Here is an 18153-nt window from a genome sequence, read left to right as displayed (position 1 = left end):
TTGGTTGATCAATCATCTCTTTAGACTTAGTCCTCTCCACCTGGTCATATTCTATATAGTGGAGGTTCTCCAAATCAATAGGTAGTATTTGTAGCTTCATGCTTCAATGGTGTTCTTCATGATCATCTTTTGTTGCTATCTTCTAAGAAATTTCCTAGTTTGGAGCCCTCTTCAGTCCTACACTAGTTCTTTTTACATTTTTTCCATCTCTTTTTGGAATAGGGCTTTTCCCATGTGATTTTCTCTATTTTCCCTCTTTTTAGAGATTTGGTTGTGCTTGGTACCTCATCTGGCCTTGTTGCCAGGACCCAAATTTCCTTTCAGTAGTAGTTTCTAGGTTTTTAGCTATTCCCTAAATTTATCTTAAGGAGGGGGTGTTAGACTAATAATTTTTTTCTTATTAATTAAATCATATCGATTTAATTATTAAGTCACTCACTATCTCTAGTTTACTTAAGCTAAAATTTGGGCATGTAATAATTAATTCTTTTATTAATTATTATCATGCAATTTAGGTTTTACCTATTAGGGTTTTGATCTCCTTTTATAAGGATTGATCTATTTGTAATTTATTCATTCACTTTTGATAATGAAAATCTCTTTTTTTTCTCATCAAGAATGTCTCATTTGTGGATCTGGGAATTCTAGCCTTCATAGCTTTTCCTTCTCTCTTTCTGTGATAGGTGTTTGCATGCAGGTGATTCTTGGGAGTTGTGGAGTTGATCTTTCATCAACTTCAACAAGTGTTCCCTCTATGACAGTAGCCTCATGATATGTATCAAGAAAGTGATCCTTCCATGACACTATAATGTATTTTTTTCTACACCTTGACATTCATGTTTCGTTGGCATGTAGTTCTTGTTGGCCATCCTATTTGGTGTACTTGTCACCTCTCTCTTGTCTACATTATGAGGAATTTCTCTTGTTGGTTCTAATGCTTTCTTGGTTTGATTGACCAACTCTTTATTCTTTGGTGTTTTATTCCATACATATCTTTAAGTTCAATTGTTTGCCTTTATTTATCTCTTGATTCAAGTAGTGTCATTCAAGGGCACTCATGCATATTATAATCTTCTCTACCTAGTCATGTTCAATTTTGGTGGAGGTTCTTTAGACCAGTAATTACTCTTTGACAATGTTTGCAGCTTCTTCATGCTTCCAAGGTGTTATTCATGATCATTCCTTTGTTCTTATTTTCTAGGACATTATGTAGTTTGGAGGTTTCTTTTAGTCCTCATCCTCTTTTGTGCTAGGGTACTTGATTAGGCCTTTGTTTTTGAGACCCATTTGCTTTCACTAGTTGTTTCTAGGTTTTTAACTACCCCCTAAGTTTATCTTAAAAGGAGGGGTGGGTGTTACAATAATAAAGTGTTTTCCTTATTAATTAAATCATGTTAGTTTAATTATTAAGTCACTTATTATCTCTTTTATTGCTTAAGCTAAACTTTAGACATACAATAATTAATTATGTTATTAAGTATTGTTAAATGCAACCTAGGTTTCCTTTTAGGGTTTTGATCACCTATATTAGTTTTGATCTTTCTTGTAATTATATCATTCTATTGCATACCAAAATGTCTCATCTTTCGTGGATCATGAGAATTTTGGCCTCCATAGCTTTTTTGTTTCTTTTTTTGCTGTGACAAGTTTGCATGCAGGTGATTCTTAGGAGTTACAGAGTTATTTGTTCCTTATTTCTTACACCAAATCATGTTGGTACACTATCTAATTACTCCCAAAACATCATCTTTATTAGTATATAGTCCCTGCAAATTGTTCAACTCAACTTTGGATGGTAGAGCTTGATATAGAAAGTCAACAAAACAAATTCAAAGAATAATGCGAACCTCCACAATATATCATTATCTATCATGAACAAAATATTATATGAGTCTGAACACAAAATCTTAAAAAACAGAGGAATGCAAAACATTCAATCAACAAATACTTCCCATTATAAAACTGACACTCAAAACTTCACCAGTTTAATTTGAACCTGAGACATATCTTCTTTATACATCAAGACATTTGAACCACGTACCAAAATGTTGCGATACAAAGCAATGTGAACCAAAGTCAGTAATCTAGTTTATCATACTATTCCGAAGAATATAGTCATATTTAACCAAAATCTTATGCAAACACATAGATATCTTTCCGAAATAAACATCAATCATCTAGATATTTTATCTTCAATCAAGTATGACATGAAGTATAGCCTAATCAACAATCACCGTACAAGTTTGGAATCAATGAACGCACTACACAATATTAACATATTGCCAAAAAAGAATTCTTTTAGGCCAAAAATATTTTGGAAGAGCTCAATGCCACTTTCTTGGTTCTCATTCCTAAGATTCCGAGGGCTGATACGCTGGACAAGTTCAGGCCTATTAGTCTATGCAATTCTTTTTACAAAATCATCTCTAAGGTTCTTACCACTAGACTCCTCAACATTCTCCCCTTGATTATCTCCCCTCAGCAGACTGGTTTTGTCCCTGGCAGTCAGATTCTCGACTCTATTGTCACGGTTCATGAGGTCATCCACTCTTTGGAAGCTGGCAAGAAGGAAGACCTTTTGCTAAAGTTGGATATGTCTAAAGCCATGATAGGGTGGATTGGAATTTTCTCATGGCAGTCCTTCAGGCGTTTGGCTTGGATGCTCAAGTATGCAAGATTATCTCTCAACTTATCTCCTCTCCATCTTTATATGTTTTGGTTAATGGCTCCCCCTCTCATTTCTTCTTCCTTTTGAGAGGACTGAGGCAAGGTGACCCCATCTCCCCTGTTCTCTTTATCATTTTGGCTGAATGCTTGGGAAGACTCATCCAGAGGAAACATCAGGACAGGAGTCTGCAGGGTCTCAAGCCCTCTTTGGGCCCCTCAACCTTCTCTCACCAGCAATTCATGGATGACACCATCTTGGGGGGAGAAGCTACTATCCGTGAAGCCAGAGCTTTCAAGGGCATTCTAAAAACCTACACCAGGGGTTCAGGCCAAGCTATTAACTGGGAGAAGAGCTCGATTTTCTTCATCAACACCCCTTTGGAGAGATAGAGGAAAATTGTTTGAATTTTGGGAAGCAGCATTGGATCCACGCCAACCAATTATCTTGGCTTGCCCTTGGGCTCCAGACCCTCAGACTCCTTTTGGAATAGCATCATTGATAGATTCAATAAGAAAATTGCTAGATGGACAGGGGCCACCCTTAGCCAAGTTGGCAAGTGTACCCTGGTGAAATCCATATTCCAAAACCTCCCCACTTATGCTTTAAGCCTCTTTGGAATCCCTGCCAAACATGCAGATAGAATGGAGAAGATTCAGAGGGACTTCCTCTGGTCAGGGGTTGATGACCATAAGAGATATCACCTTGTCACCTGGGACCTCGTCTGTCTCCCAAAATGCTATGGAGGTCTAGGCATTAGAAAGATTAAACACCTCAACAACATCATTTTGGCCAAACAACTATGGCGTATCTTTCAAAGCATAAGTGTTTGGAGGGATATCCTGACCGAGAAATATCTAAGTAGACAATCCTTTAACTTCCTGATAAAAGAGACCGAGATTCCCCAGGGGTCCTATATCTGGAATGGGATCTCAAAGGCTAGACCCTTGGCCAAGTCAAAGGCCAAATGGAAAGTTGGCAAAGGGGATAATATCTTATTCTGGCAGGACAATTGGACTAGTCAGGGACCTCTTACCAACCACCCCATTTATGGAAGATGGGCAGAACAGTGCATTGGAAGTTATGGTATGCAAGTCAGTGATTACAAAACTAGTCAAGGTTGGCAGGACCTCTCTAAGCTATCCCAAAACCTTATCCCTCTAATGATTTTTTTGAATGCCACCCCCATCAACAACAACAGGGACTTTGTCATTTGGGGTGATAACTCATATGGGCTTTTCTCTGTTGCCTCCAGCTACTTCTCCTTATGGGCTAGAATGGAGAAGCCTTTGTGGGCCAATGCCTGGATTTCTGGCCTCACTCCCAAAATTAATATCTTTTTCTGGTTGCTACTGCAAGACAAAATTCTTACCCTGGACAATTTAGCCAAGAAAGGCCAATTCATCCCCAATAGGTGTAGCCTTTGCAAGCTTAACTTGGAATCGGTAAATCACCTATTCATCCTCTGCCCCTATTCTTCTAAGGTGTGGAATCTTCTGACCAAGGATCTTGGTTTCAGATGGTGTCCCCCTGCCAATATCCAGGACTTCTTCTGCTAGTGGAGAAGCCACCATTCTGTTTTGGATACTCAGCTCTTTAGCTCCTAGATTCTCCCACACTTTTGCTGGGGAATCTTGAAAGAGTGCAACAACCGAATCTTCAGAGACAGAGAGGCTCCTGAGTTCATAATTGCAGAGAAAATTGAAGGTCTAACTATGGAGAACTTTTCCATTACAAAGGGAGGAAACATCAAGGAAGGAGGGAATAGTAAAGCTGGGAAGAAATATAGGAAGAAGAGAAGACAAGAAGCAAGATGGTCCTTCCCCCCTGAGGATAGGCACAAAGCCAACTTTGATGGGGCGGCTAAGGGGAATCCTGGACTGGCCGGTAGTGATGGCATCATTAGAAATTGTTCGGGAGGAGGAATTACGGCTGTTTCTTTCCCTCTTGGTCACCAGACCAATCATTTTGCTGAAGCCAGTGCTGCTAGATAGATTGTTAAGCTGGCCTTGGCTTCCAGGATAGAGAGCCTATGGCTTGAGGGTGACACCCTAAACATTATCAATTGTATCAAAGGACATGCCCTGCCCTCTTGGACCATTGCTAATGTCATTGAGGGCCTTAGATCTGACTTGTGAAAGTTCAAAAGGACTTTCATCAGCCACACTTATCGAGAAGCCAACTTGGTTGTTGACTGGTTTGCCAATGATGCCATTACCAGAAACTCTGTGAGGACATGGATGAACAGAAATGAAATCCCAGTAGTAGCGATTGAGTTACTCCAGAAGGATCAAATCCAGGGTACTAATATCACCCCTTTTTAATTATGAAAAGATACGCCAAATCGCACGTCGGAAGGGGTGTAATTAGAAGTCATGCGGAGCTCTTTTCAAGTCATAATCACCCGTATGGATGGCACACTTTGAGGGCTAGTGTGAACAGAACTACCAAAAATTGTAATTATGTTTTTGTTTTTAGCGTCTCAAGGAAAATCAAGCTCAACATTTTTGCTAGAGGAATAGGGTTTATAGAGCCAAAGTCCGCCATGGTAGGGGAAAGGATTAGAAGAGAGCCTTGGGGGGAAACAAAGAAATGGAAGGGGAAGGAGGAGGTTTGGCACAAGCTCAAAAAAAGGGGTATGACCAGATTCATGGAGAAGCTTCATGGCTTCGACGCTGGGGTTACCAAGGGGATGGTAGAAACATGGAACAATGGGAAAGTCAAAATTGATGTGTCACCCACCAAATCATTGAGGGCTTGATAGCAGAGGTGAGGGAAATTGAAATGTCCCTTTTCTGATTTTTTATGATATTTCCAACCTCTAATCAGATCTTTAAGATCAAACAACCAATATTTCAAAGATCCACCAATTTCTCAATAAACCCCAAATCGGGTATGCCAGAAATAGTGCCAAAAGCTTCACAGCTTCACCTATTATTAATAAATTTGAAAGTGGAAATTTTTATAGAAATTTGAGCAGCATAAAAGCCTATAAAATGACATTTCCAAATCTATATAACATGCACACAATAGCTCCCAAATGGAGGACAAAAACAATGCTCATCGGGCTCCCGAAAATAGCACAAAATAGCCTGGAATCACCACAAAAATTTAATAATCTATCACAGAAGTATAATCATATCCAAATACATATTTTCAGCTCTATTTTAACATTTAAAAGTTTGATATACAACAGCAACCCAAACTGATATGAAATACTCAACCGAAAACACCAAACTCTTACAAAAAATACACTCGAAAACTCACAAATCTGCACTGTTCAGCACAAAGGCAAACTCTGCATGAGCATGCACATGGAATGGATTAAAACTCCCATCCTTAGCCTTCTTGGAAACCTACAAACTCCCATTCTTGGGTCTCCCTGGAAACCTGCAAACTCTCGTTCTTGGGCCTCCTTCTCCACAGGTTTGGCAGCCTCTGAAGAATAACAAAGAAATGAGCAAAATCAAGTTCTGGAATGAGCCCAGAATGCCTCCAAACCCCTTAAAAGAGGGCATAACCCTAACTCACGTCCAAGAGGGGTTAATAAAACATATTTTAATAATAATTTTTATTTATTAGTCCATTCGGCTCCAAAGATTATCCCCTTTTTTTGAAACTTCACCTTTTTGGGCCTACCTGCCTTAGAAAATATTATTATTTTTTAATTATTTGAAAAGGGGACATGAAAAGTCCTCCCCTCCCAAAAATTTCTTGTCCTCAATGGCTGAACAATAAACCAATCAATCCACCTGGATCCCAAATGTAGTCATGAACTATACTACTACCAATTAACACAGGCTCCTGCAATATCCTCTGCAATATGACCAAGAGGAATCCATAATCAAACTGACAATTATAGCTCAACCAAACTCCAAAATCACCACTGCCACAGTAAAAAACCCATGAGACACAAACTCTTAGAACATCAGAACCCAAGTAAAGGGCACAAATCAAATTGCCAACACAGTAAATACCATCAACGTATCCCACTGGCCTATACAAAATGTACAATCCAACTCTGCAACAATGGTGAATGCTCTCAAATTAAATTGTACCAAGTATGGAGAATCCACACACTGTACAACTCTTGCAGTCAACACAACTCTGCAAATCACTAGCCACTATCTCATAACCATAACTCCCATGCACTACTGATGGTAAAAAGACATTACAAGATAAAGAGCAAGAAATGGAACCCAAACCAAGTTTGTCTGCCATCAACTCCTCAGCACAAGGATCAAATGCTAACTGATGTACATACCCTACAATATAATGTTGATAAAAAAAACCAACCTCAGTCAACAGCTCACCATGAACAAGTGATACAACCCACTGTGACTGATCACCAGCTAAGTCAGGAGATGTCATAGCCAAAGGAGTAGAATCAATAACAACACCCGCTGAAGCATCACTCCCAAACTCCTGCTCTAAGTCACATATTATCAAGCTGTTAACTGTAGAACCTATCACCATGTCATGACCATCACAACTCTCATCTTGAGGCATCAAACTGTCCCATAACTGATGATAAGCACTAGGTGTATATGAGCAATGTTAGTATGCTAATAGAAACCAAATTTAAATAAAGCTTCTACAAACTAAACAAAATTCATAAACTTCAAGATAGACTAAGATGAGCTCTCAATTGAGAATATGAGCCATTAATGGACTCTCTCAATAAGAAGCTCTCTTGTTGAATAGCTTTGTCTAAATATATAGGATGTATGCTCAAGCTTATGCTTCAAAAAAGGCTTCAAATGGAGTTGGAATTTGGGTGTGAGTGTATGGTTTTGATGTAAAATGGCTTCTTAAAATGGCATTATGACTTTACTTCATGGATTGTGTTATTTTGCAAAGGGGAAGGATCCAATTTATAGGCAAGAGGCTTGAGGGTTTGAGGGCTAAGATGCAAGGATGGGAAAAAGCTTATGGAGGGTTCAGATTGCATGAGAGGAGAGCACATGGATTGTGCTTCCTTATAGCCAATCAAGGAGTGATACATGTCACATGGTGAGAGGATGGAAGAAAGGGAAAGGATGAGTCAACAAAGGAGGCTCAAGGGATAAAATCTTCATAAAGACCCTCATAATGACTTGTAAGAGCAATAAAAGGGCTTGTAAGAGTCATTTATGACCTAGTGGACTTCATAAAGTTTTATGGTTGAGATATTTTGAGGGTGATGAGAGCAATTTCGACTTGGACTTGATTAGGAAGGTTTTAAGCTTGTTTAGGCTTGTGCAAATGATTAGAGGATGGATTAGGATGGTTTAGGATTAGCTTAGGGATAGGCAAGTGGATGGCATTTAATGAGGGTGGGTGAAGGAGGAGATATTTGTTAACTTTGGCTTGGGTTAGTAATTCTTAACCCATGTTTAGGGAATGTGACAAGGTTAGGAGGGGATTAGGATTAGGTTTAAAGACATCTTCTAGAAGAGTCTAGACTTTGGATGAGGATAAAGACTTTCTAGAATAGTTTAGAATTTCCTAGGATGAGGATGAAGACTTTCTAGAAGAGTCTAGAACTTCTTAGGATGAGGATAAATTAGATTTTTAGGAAATAAATAAAGTTTTATTTATTTCAAGGGTTTGGGTTGAGGAGATATTTATTAAAACTTTTTTAATAAACATGAGGATTAATATTTAATCTTAATTAAATATTTTGAGTTGGGATTAGGGGTAGGAAATGATGGGATTAGCCTTTAATCAAAATTAAAGAAGGATTAGAAGATTTTGGAAGAGGTTATTGGTCATAAGGAAATTGGCCAAGTTTTGGGCAAAACATAAATTATTTATTTATTTTAGGATTTTTGGTCAATTTATTAATTAAATAATTAATAAATAAGGAAATAATGTTTAAATAAGATTTAAACATTTTTGGGAGGGATTCCTTAATTAAATATTTTTAATTAAGATAAAGGGATTTAATGGCATAAAAATTAATTAATTAATTAATTAAATAATTAATTAATAAATGATGATGTCATCAGGACTTTTTCAGAAAATAAAAACACTTTATTTTCTAAAGGTTTTTAGGTGTCTACATTTTGCCCCTCTTTGATGTGATGCCGCAAGTGGCATGGCATCAAAGATAAGAAAATAAGATGCCCAAGGCTAGAGCAGAAGAGGAGAGAATGGACTGTGAGATGCCCCCTCAAGAAGGTAGCGAGGAGAGAAAGCGAGGCTCAATGGCTTCTTGAAAAGTACAAGAATCCGAGATGAGCAAGGAGATTCAGATTGGCAAAGAGAAGGGGCTGAATTAGCTCAAACTCTCACTATGAGAGAATGATAAAGGAGAGTCAGATGCACAAGAGGAAGCAAGCTTAAGACCTTAGGGATTGCAGAGGATGAAGGAGCAGAGCGCTATAAAAAAGAATCCAGGATAGGGAGATGGATGAGGGGATTATAAAGCTGATGCAATAGGATTTCAAAGAGTTAGATTGGCGGAAGATGGGTTTCGGAGATCCCTAGGACTAGGATTGTGGATTTCGAAAGATGAGGCTTGGTGGGTTGATTTGGATTGGTGGATCCCTAAGACTAGGATTGTGGATCCCTAAAGCTAAGAGTGATGAGTGATTCAAAGAGATACTGATGCATCAGCTGGGGTAGGAGAGACGGATGCTGGATATGGATGGGGGATAATGGAGATGAAGGGAATCCATTGAAGCTTTTTGAGCGGGGGGATACTTCAAAGAGAAGTACCACCATGTAGTTGAGCACTAGATTTGCTATAGGACTGTTGGTTAATTGCCAGGGTTACCAAGAACATCAAGGCCTTTTTACCAACCATCCAGAGGACTGACGAACTGACTCAAAAAAAATACACAAGGATTGCCCCAATATCACACATGAATCCCAGAGGAAGCAGCGTGGAAACGACACTAGGTAACCCACAAGCAGAAAAAGAAAACAAGCAAAAGACCTGATCAAGACCTTATGCTCTAATTGCCCCATTCGCAGCATACATGATATGGAAGATCGTGGCAACCTTGAGGAGGGAACAAGGAGATTGCTTGGAAAAGATATTTCAAGACCCAAAAGGGAAGATCCCAAATCAAAAGAAAGCGAAAATCCAAAAGAGAATTGTTTGCCAACGAGATGGGTAGGACAAGGTACTAACAGACCAAGATCAGACATGAGGAAAGCTATATCCTGCAAGGACCTATCGGAGAGCACCGAAGCTGGTGGATTTGGATGAGTGATGCGTCTAGCAAGCTGAACTAAGAAAGATAACACTTTGGTGACATGAAATCTAGCTAAAGGATGCATTGGAATAGCTAACCAAAGTGTGCGATGTGTGCAAGATGTTGACCAAGGACGAACTGACACGAACGCTGGATAGATACAATGGTACTAAGCTAAAGAGGATGTACAAACTAATGGACCAAGATATGTTACAAATGTACAAGTTTTTTCATGTTTTGGTTTTTGTGAGATGGAAATGTTTGTGAAGGATGGGATGTCTATAATAGGTGATAGGTGGATAGGTAGATGGTTTACGAAAAGATTAAGTGAAAATGGGGTTTTGTGTGTGCACGTGATAGTATACAAGCTAGGATACAAGATTATTTATAGGCTGGAATATGGTACAAACCTTGGACAAGATTCGGATAGACAAGGTATGGTACAAGATTTACAAGGTATAATACAAGCTTTGGTACAAGATTTACAAGCTGTACAGGAGGTATTTACAAGCTTCATCAGATTTTGGATATTTGGTTGGAACACCAAGGGAACAAGCAAGTGTGTCTTATGGGATGGTGGGTAAATGGATGAGGGATAGGATAGTGATAGATAATGGATTAGTCTTTAGTACACAAGGTTCCTGAATTATCAGGTTTTCACCAAGGTACCTATCCAAGGTGCTTGAATTGCCAAGTTTTCACCTTTGGACGCTTATTTCTCTTTACTATTTTTTTCTTTTGTATTTTTCAAAAGCCTGGTATACCAAGGATCTTCAAGCATAGAACTTCTTGAGATGAATGATGTTAGTAGGATCATTCAAGAGTTCTCCTTCTGGTGTAGATAGCTGATAAGCTCCAGAGCCAAAGGAAGCAGTGACAACATAAGGACCAAGCCATGTAGGTTCAAACTTGCCTTTCTTTTCTCGATCTACTTGGACTTTCATGTTTTCTTTGAGGACCATGTCACCTGGCTGAAAGTGTCATGGAAGCACCTTCTTGTTGAAATTTTTTTTGAGACGAGTTTGATAGACTGTGAGATGATCATAGGCTTGTTGCCACTTCTCATCTAAGAGATCTAGCTGGGTGAGTCGAGCTACTCTATATTCTTCATCTGATATTTGCCCTTGCAAAGATATGCACAAGGAGGGAAGTTCAACCTCTATAGGTAGTACCGCTATGAAGTTGTGCCTGTGGATGTACGGAAGGAAGTTCGATAGGCCCATAGGGCTGGATTTATTTGTAGGTGCCAATCACGGTCAGAATCATTGACAACTTTCTTTAGAATTTTGAGGAGGGTTTTGTTAGTTGCTTCTGCCTGGCCGTTACCTTGTGGGAAATATGGGCTAGAAAAGCGGTGATGGATGTGGAGGGAAGTGCATAATTCTTCCATGTTGAGATTTTCAAAGTTACCTCCGTGGTCGGTGAAGATGGTGGATGGGATGCCGAAGCGGCAAACAATGTGGTACAAGATGAACTTGGAGACCTGAACTCCTGTAGCTGAGACTAGGGGGACTCCTTCCACCCATTTAGTGAAATAGTCTGTAGCTGTTATTGTCCATTTATGTCCATCAGATGAGAGGGGTGTGATAGTTCCAACTAGATCAAGGCCCCAACAAGCGAAAGGCCAAGGTGGTGCAATAGGCTGTAGATCCTGTGCCGGAGCGTGCACAAGATTTGCATGCTGCTGACATGGGAGACACTTTCTGACAAAGTCACAGGAGTCTTCTTCAATGGTAGGCCAATAGTAGCCTGCTCTAAGGATTTGTCGCGCTAGGACAATACCGCTCGTGTGGGCACTGCAAAGTCCAGAGTGTACTTCCTTTAACACCATCGCGGCCTCATTTTGGTCTAAACATCGAGAGAGAGTATCGTGATAACCCCGACGATATAGGGTATTGGCTATGATAACATAGCGGGATGATTTTCGGATGAGGTTCTGGCGTTGGGTACGTGTGAGGTGAGGGGACATGATACCATCGTTAAGGTAAGCGTGAATCTCATGGTACCAAGGGGATTGGGGACCAACCAAGATACAAACACGGTTTGAATCCTCATTCGCATAGGCGGGTGTGAGGAGCTGCTCCATTAAAAACTCATACTGTGTAGCTGCTTGGGGAATTTCCAAGAGTGAGCCTATAGTAGCCATAGCATCTGCTGCTTTGTTCTGTATTCGAGGCACTTGTGTAAACTGAAGCTTTGTAAAATGTTGGGTTAGCTGATCAACCAACTCTTTGTAGGGTAATAGCTTTTCATCTTTGGTTTGATATTCATTTAGGGCTTGCTTGATGATGAGCTGAGAATCGCCAAAGATTTGTAGCTCAACAATGTTCCATTCTGCAGCTATCTTTAATCCTGCTATGAGGGCCTCATATTCAGCTATATTGTTGGTGCTAGGGAATTGTAGCTTGAAGGCTTTTGGAATGTAATCTCCTTGAGGTGTGACCAACAATATTCCTGCCCCTGATCCATGAGATGGGTATGAGCCATCAAAATAAAGTTTCCATGGGGGTTGTTCTTCAATTAGACAGATATGCTCATCTGGAAATTCTGTGATCAATGGATAAGCATCTATTAGAGGTGCATCAGCTAGGTGATCTGCTATGGCTTGCCCTTTGATTTCCTTTCTATCCACATACTGGATGTCAAATTCACTAAGGAGCATAACCCATTTGGCCAAACGGCCTGTAAGTGATGTTCTAGAGAGCATATACTTGAGAGGGTCAATCTTGGAGACTAGTTGGATGGTATGACTTAGCATGTAATGGCGAAGCTTTTGAGATGAGAAAACAACTGCCAAACAAGCTTTTTCCATAGGAGTGTAATTGAGTTCATAACCAACTAGGGTTCTACTGATGTAGTAGATGGCTCTTTCTCTGTTGTAGTCATCAAGCTGTGCTAGAAGTGCCCCTAGAGCAGTAGGTGTTGCTGATATGTACAAAATCAGGGGACGACCAGGAACTGGTGGAACCAAGATAGGGGGATTGATGAGATACTGCTTGAGATGGTCGAAGCTGCGCTGACATAAAGGATCCCACTTGAAGTTCTCATCCTTCTTTAGTAAATGTGAAAATGGTGTACACTTATCTGCAAGCTGGGAGATGAAGCACCGAACAGATTGGAGCTTTCCTTGAAGAGAGCAAAGCTGTCGCAGTGTCTGGGGAGGAGGCATGTCTAAGATAGCCTTGACCTTCTTGGGGTCAATCTCTATACCTCGTTTAGAAACTATGAAACCTAGAAGCTTGCCAGATGTGACCCCAAAGACACATTTCTTGGGATTCAGCATGAGATGATATTTGGCTAACCTATGAAAGACTTTCTCCAGGTCAGCAAGATGATCCATGAAGGTATGAGACTTGACCAAGATATCATCCACATAATCCTCCAAAATGCTATGGATGAGATCATGAAAAATGGCTGTCATAGCTCTTTGATAGGTAGCCCCAGCATTCTTTATGCCAAAAGGTATCATGTTGTAGCAAAAGGTTCCCCAAGGGGTAGTGAATGCTGTCTTATGCTGATCCTCTTCTGCAATCTTGATTTGATTATACCCAGAAAATCCATCCATGAGGGACAAAATTTCATGTCCAACTGTAAGATCTACAATCATATCTATGTTGGGCAAGGGAAAATCATCTTTTGGACAAGCTTTGTTAAGATCTCTAAAATCAGTGCAGATTCTGATGTCACCGGAAGGTTTAGTGACAGGGACCATGTTGGAGATCCCCTCTGAGTAGTCGATAGGTCGGATAACCTTAGCAGCTAACATTCTTTCTAATTCAGCTTTGACCAATAATGCCACCTTGGGGTGCATTTTTCTAAGCTTTTGTCTGACGGGCTTGATCTTTGGATCAACTGCAAGATGATGAACTACAAGCTTTGGATCAAGTCCTGGCATGTCCTGACATGACCATGCAAATCGGCCAATGTTCTCTCTTAAGACCTCAAAGAGGAGGTCAGCTTGGTCTTGTGATAGGGATGCAGCAATGTGAACAAGTCTGGGGATCTCTGATGAACCAATGTTGACTTCTCGAGTATCCTCAATTAGAATAGAAGACACCTCTGGTCGATTATCTTGAGGAGGCAATGCTAAATCCTCATGTTCTTCTGGATTTTCTTGCTGAGGGGTTCTCTTCGTTGCCTTAGCTAGTCTTAGATTCACCTTAGTTCCAGTTTTGGGTGTATCGGAACTAGGTTGGGGATTTTCTCCAAAATACCCCTTGGGATCTAGCTTGTAGATATAGGCAGAATCTGGCTTTGTTTTCTTGTGAGGAGTTTTAACTCCCATGAATCTTAGAAGTGCCTCCTCTGATGTGAACTCATCGATGTGTATGACACTTGGTTGGTCCCAATCTATGAGTTGTGGATGGGCGAGTGGTAGGTCAATGAGGTGGATGGATAGTTCTTGGAGAACAGAGTCTCCGAGGGAGATTTGGTCTAGGATATCGTCGTAGGCTCTCTTTTCAACTTCCTCAAGAATGTCTTCGATTTTGACAAGGTTGTGGTGAATGTTTAAAAAAGCGTGACCGTTCTCATTGGTGCCCCCAATTGTGGGTATGCCAAAGTCAAGACCTGACTTCGATTCCCACTTGTGTGCGTCGATGGGGCACTGCATGCCTCTTTCTTCTGGTCCTAGACCACCACCTTGATAGTTCCATTTTTCAGTGATGAGCTTATGTTCTTGGGGATACTTTTGGCTGAAGTGATCAAGGCGTGCTTGATTTTTTTGAGGTGCATCCTTATGTAACCATTTGTTGATATCTGGAGTGAGCTCCTCATGAAGAGGGATTTTTGAGGATACAAAGGTTGTTGGGCCAAACTGTTTGTATCGAGGAGGTGGAACCTCCTTAGCTTTGTGATATGTCGGTCGTCCATGGGCATGTGGATCAAGTGGGAGTGCCCCGACAGCAAATGCATCTGACAGACTATACTCTCCACAACCTTTGTTATTGATCCTCACGGTAGACAGGGTAGAGGCGAGGATAGTTTCTGGGTCATTATAAGTGTGGGATGAGCTGGCGATGGATGTGCCGATATCAATTCCAGGGCAATGGTTTGTATATGAAGCTTCAACCGCATTGCAGTAAACAAAGGGTTTTGGATCGGCATGGATGGTTACCTCAGTGCCTTGATGCGGAAATTTGATGCACTGATGGTAAGTGGATGGAACAACTTTCATGGCATGAATCCATGGGCGACTGAGGAGGATGTTAAATGGTAGGTTTAGATCAATAACATGACAGAGTGTCTCTTGGATGACTTGCCCAACCTTGATTGGCAGCAAAATAGTTCCTTCTATGGTTCTTTCCAAGTTGTCATAAGCTTTGATGGTGATAACCTCACTGATGATATCTGCCTTAGTATACCCAGCTTGTTTTATGAATTTTAGGGTGCAAATATTCAAGGCTGATCCATTATCTATCATTACTCTTTTTACAGCAAAGTTGGATACCATGATGGCTATGCGAAGCGGAAGGGTGTGATCTGGCTTGACCACGGGTATGTCGGTGGGTTTGAACGATAGGGCACATGAGGATGAGAGGTGTCCAACAAGATTATGAAAATCAGTAGCATTGATATCAGAAGGGACACGGGATTCTATGAGAGCACTGTCAAGGATGTTCTTGTACACAGGACTAGTGCGAAGAAGGTCTAAAATGGAGATTTGGGCTGGCATGTTCCCAAGGTGTTCCAAGATATTGTACTGGCTTTTTGATGGAGCTGATGGTGCTGGTGGAATGGGCGGGCCTGCGATGTTAAATTGCGCTCTTCGAGTGGTGACTGCACACTCATTGTTTGGTCCTTGGATATTGATAACATTGACGGAAGGCTCCTTCTCGGATATACAACCTATAAGGCTACCATAGTCTATATAGGTTGAAGTGTGGTCATTGTTCTTCCCATGCTGTTGGTTTGGCTGACGGTTGTTGGTGTTGTTGTTGTTGGTTTGGATAGGTGCTTTTCCAGGATTTTGGTTGTGGTGTGGAGGAAAAGCATTTTAATAGATCTGTAAGCCTGCATTGGGAGAGGTTTGGGCACCACCAGTGATTTCCTTCCGATCAATGAGGTCCTACACATAGTCTTTCAGTTTCATGCATCTGAGGGTAGTGTGACCTTTTACCCTATGAAATTTGCAGTACTCATTATCTTTGTACCATGCAGCTTTGGATTGGCTTGGGTCAATTTGCTGGGTAGGAGGAAATTTGATGAGGTTTTCTTTGACTAATTTCTCAAAAATGACATCCAATGGCTCACCAAGGGGTGTATAGTTTCTAGGTGTAGGTTGGAATCTAGGCTTTTTTCCTGCAGCTACATTGATGGCATTAGCTTGATTGCTAGACCCTTGGAAGTTGGGTCTTGGATTGTGGTTTTGATAGCTTTGGTTATTCTGTTGTTGGTAGTTGATAGCTTGTTGATTTTTTGGTTGATATAGTGGGTTGGACTGGTTGTGAGAAGGACCAACAATATTCACATGTCTGGTGTCAGTGACGCCATCTGTTGCAACGTGCTTGTTTTTGTTCCAATACCTAGACTTGTCATTGGAATGCGATTGATTTTGGTTGGCTTCCTTGTAAAGCTTGACCACACCATCTTTAATGAGTCCTTGCTCAAGGATCATTCCTTTCTCTTTGATATCTTTGTAGGTTTGCAAACAGTTCATGGTCATGTGGTGAGCCAAGCTAGGATGGGCATTATCAATAAACATTTTCACAACATGGCATTCTGGCAAGGTGCAGGATATGCGGGTGGTAAGGGTTTGCCATCTTTGCAGGTATTCGGCAAGGCTTTCTCCACCCTTTTGCTTGGTGTGGACAAGATCAACTATTGATAGCTCTGTTTCAACAAGATGGGCATATTGGGCTACAAATGCTTCAGATAATTCAACAAAGTTTTTAATTGTGCCATAGGGGATTCTATAAAACCATTCAAGAGCTGGTCCAGCTAAGCTTTTGGGAAAAAGGCGCAAGAGGAAGACATCATTGTATGCTACGTCCTGGCAGTGCATGTAAAATTCTTTGATATGTGTGACAGGGTCTCCTTTTCCTCTGAATTTGTCAAATTTGGGTACCTCAAAGTGTTTGGGAAATGGTGTCATGGTAATGGCTCTGTCAAATGGGTAAGGACACACATTCTCAAACTTGAATGTCTTCGGATCAGTCCCTTCTTGGATGGCTTTCAGAGCTATCTTCATTTGCTCCCATTCTGAATTGATAGGTGATGGCTGGGGTGCCCCCAATGTAGGAGTGCCTTGAGGTAGGTATGTGCTAGATGGGGCCACTAAATATGGATGGCTATGAGGGATTTGCTGATAGGGATTGTACATTGTTTGGGCAGCTGCATGGTGGATGACAGGTTGCTGAGGGGGAGGTGGCGCATATTGCTGCATGTGCTGCGAGGCTTGCTGTTGATATGGGATTTGAGGTTGGGATTGAGGAACATAAGTTGGTTGTGGGATAAATGGATTGCTTTGTGGAGGTAAGGTATAAGATGGTTGAGAGGCTTGGGGAAAGGATCGGGGGGCTTGTGGGGTTTAACCAATATATGTGGGTTGTGCCCCCATTTGGGATGGTATCTGCAAATAATTGGTGGTTGGCTGGGGTGGTGGATTACCTCCTAGAAGTGGCATTGAAAAGTAGTTGGTAATTGGAGGTAATGGATTAGTTGGTGGTGGAGGTGGTGGGAATTGAAAGCTTGGGAATGGAACTGATGGGGTTTGATAGCTTTGTGGTTGGATTTGGAAGCTTGGTAGAGTGGTGGCAGGGGCTGGGGTCACTTGGGAGTTTGGTAGAAAATTGGTAGTAGCTTGTGAGATTTGATAGCTTTGTGGAGTGAGGGTAGTAGCTTGTAGATTTGTGGCTAATGGTATTGAGCTCCCAAGACCTAATGGAAATGATGGGATTGTGCTTTGGGCTGCAGTGAACAAGCTGGGGGTGATGAAAGGTTGATTACTTGGCCCCATGGGTGGCATCCCTGTTGTATATTGCTGAGGTTGGCCAAAGATGCTAGCATTGATTTGGGAGATGGGTGGATTTGGAAGGCTGGGTTGGGGAGCAGCAGCAGCAATAGTGAAGGGGGTGAACGATGAGTTGTTTTGGGTAAAGGGGGTTTGGAGCGGAGAGGTATGAACCAAGGATGGAGTGGTGGTGGATGGGTTGGCTTGCGGCATGGAGATTTCAACTTGGGTGGATGATGGTATGTTTGGGTCTGTTGGATCATATGGATTGGCTGGAGGCTCTTCTTTTGGCATATATTGAGGATAATTTGGATCATAAGAGCCTATGGGTGGTGGTAGCTGCCCAAACAATG

The sequence above is a fragment of the Cupressus sempervirens genome, chromosome 10 (assembly GCF_028749045.1).
Source record: "Cupressus sempervirens isolate cs-2001-9-10 chromosome 10, ASM2874904v1, whole genome shotgun sequence".
NCBI classification, from domain to species: domain Eukaryota; kingdom Viridiplantae; phylum Streptophyta; class Pinopsida; order Cupressales; family Cupressaceae; genus Cupressus; species Cupressus sempervirens.
This window is presented reverse-complemented; position numbering follows the sequence as displayed.